This window comes from Tyto alba, unplaced genomic scaffold (genome assembly GCF_018691265.1).
Source record: "Tyto alba isolate M040663 unplaced genomic scaffold, T.alba_DEE_v4.0 Super-Scaffold_2, whole genome shotgun sequence".
NCBI classification, from domain to species: Eukaryota; Metazoa; Chordata; class Aves; order Strigiformes; family Tytonidae; genus Tyto; species Tyto alba.
In genome coordinates this window covers 86,976,671-86,979,218 of record NW_024881282.1, presented here as the reverse complement: position 1 = coordinate 86,979,218, position 2,548 = coordinate 86,976,671, and positions in this window count along the sequence as shown.

The window sequence follows — 2,548 nt, the reverse complement described above, 5'->3', positions numbered from 1 at the left end:
GGTAGATACAAAGACCCCGCCGGTGATGTGCCGCTTTCAGATGACACATGGGTGGATGAATAGTCTGACTTAGGCTCCCCATGGAGATCCTGTTTGCCAATGGCAAGTTCTCCACCTAGGGAGAAGGACGGCAGGTCATCCCTATCTACTGAGGGATTATATTTTGAAAAGATTAACAATGGAAATCATTCAGGAAACAAGGAACTCAATATGATCTCCCAGTGTGAGACTGGTTAAAATGGCTGATGCAAACCTTCTGTAAGAAGCATGTCCTCCTCTCCGCACATGGAGGGGAGCTCTTCCCAGCTCATGCTTGGGAAAGGATGCTGTAAAAGGGGTAAAAAGAACAGAAGAGAAACAACACATCCAGAGGAAAACAATGAAGCTGGTGAAGGGTCTGGAGCACAAGTTTTATGAGGAGGAGCGGCTGAGGGAACTGGGGGTGTTCAGGCTGGAGAAAAGGAGGCTGAGGGGAGCCCTGATCGCTCTCTACAACTTCCTGAAAGGAGCTTGTAGCAAGGTGGGGGTCAGTCTCTTTTCCCAGGTAACAAGCAGTAGGACAAGATTAAATGGACTCAAGTTGCACCAGATGAGGTTTAGATTGGATATTAGGAAAAATCTCTTCACTGAAAGAGTTACCAAACCTTGGAACAGGCTGCCCAGGGAAGTGGTTGAGTCACCACCCCTGGAGGTGTTTAAAAGACATGTAGACGTGGCACTGAGGGACGTGGTTTACTGGTGGGCTTGGCAGTGTTAGGTTAGACTTGAGGATCTTAAAGATCTTTTCCAACTTAAATGTTTCTACGATTCTATGATTAGTGCTACTCAGGGGCTGGAGGCAAAGATTTGGAGGGAGAGGTGAAGAAAGCTCTGGCTTTTTAGCTGGTTGAAAGCTAGGCAGAAGATGATTGATCTTCATGTGTACTTCCACATGATGTGGCATGCTAGGCTCTCATAGGCTCTTTAAACATCAAAACAGTCATAGCAAGAACTGATGACTCAAAGTGGAAGCCAGACAAGCTCAAATCAGAGAAAAGTTTCAGTGGGAAACCTGATCTACCACTGGGACGAGTGGCGAAGGGAATGGTGGCTCCTTCCCTGCATGATACTTCTCTGGGCTGGAGCACGTGCTTCTGCTGGGCATCCCTATGAGCCTCCACGCTGGATGAACCAGGGAAATACATCAGCTCGTCATCTCGGAAAGGCCCAACCAGATGATCTCATGCACCACGTATGACTCTGACTTTGAACTCCCCGCATGCCTCCCTGGGCCAGGGCACTTGCCAAGCTGGTCTCCCCTCGAAGGGGAGCTCTGCGTCATCAGAACCAGCCACGCAGAGCCAGCAGTGCCTCCTCTGAGCCAACTGTGCACCACTCACTTTTGGGATTTGCTCCAGTACTTTGGGTTTTTTAGCATTTTCCTGCTCCTGGTCACACGCTTCTGACAAGGACCTGACTCACGAAGGGATGCGCCTCGTGTGCATGACTCCATCTGCCTCCCTGACCCGTTGCTCATGTGTATCTAATGACTGCTTAGTGATTTCAGAGTTTGGACGGTTTTTTTTTCGCACCAGCTCTGGCTCCTATGACTTCAGCCATAATATTTCCCTGAATCCAGCCAGCTGCTTTTGCCAGCGGCTGCTGCCGACATTTCAACGCCGACAGCTGTTTGGCAACGTACTGCGCTGCTGCGGTTGGGATGAAGGATGCCGACCACACCAGTGGTGAACTTTAGGGTTTGCAGCCCATGGTTGGACCAGTGATCACCCCAACTGGTGCTGCCAGCCCCTGCCTCATCGCCAGCCGGATGACTCCTCAGCTCAGCAGGGGATGAGCCGTGCCACCTCCACCCTGAGCACAGGCTGAGGAGGGAGGATGCTCTTCAGAGTGATCTGCCCCCAAAATCACCTTCCCTCAGGGACTCGTTGACCACGTGAAGAACTGGAGAGCTCAGAAGATGGTGGCATCACCAAGTCCAGTTTACAAAGTGGGATTTAGCCTCCTCACGACTTGGAAAGGAGACCTGCTAGGAGAAGGCAGGTGCTTTGGGAAGTGCTGTATAGAAGCTGTCAAGTGATGCTTTCCGTGTGAGCGGGAGCTTAAAGGGTAGGCAGGGAGATGGCATGAGGTGTCATGGCCAAATAGAAGGAACACACTCCCTTCCTGCTATGTCCAGTGTGTTGGGTGGTAGCAAATCTGTATGCTTGTCCCCCTATGCACGCCTCAGTTTCCCTTTCTATAAAATCTAGTGCCATAGCCCAAGAAGCAGTGACCCCCAGGAAGCAGCACTAGATGTAACAGCTGCATCTTACAGGTGAGGTAGGAAAGAAATGTGCTGGCCATGGACTGCAGAAAGTCCTGTTCTTCCAAATCTCCTTGGCTGGACCTGCTCATTTCTTCAGGCATACGTGGCCACCCAGGTGCAATTTCTCCACAGCCTCCATGAGGAAGGTAAGGGAATTTTCTCCCCGCACTGTACAGGATGGTTGTGTGTTGTCTTATTGGAGACCTGACCCCACATGGTGGAGAGGGGAGGCCTTCTGTGCAT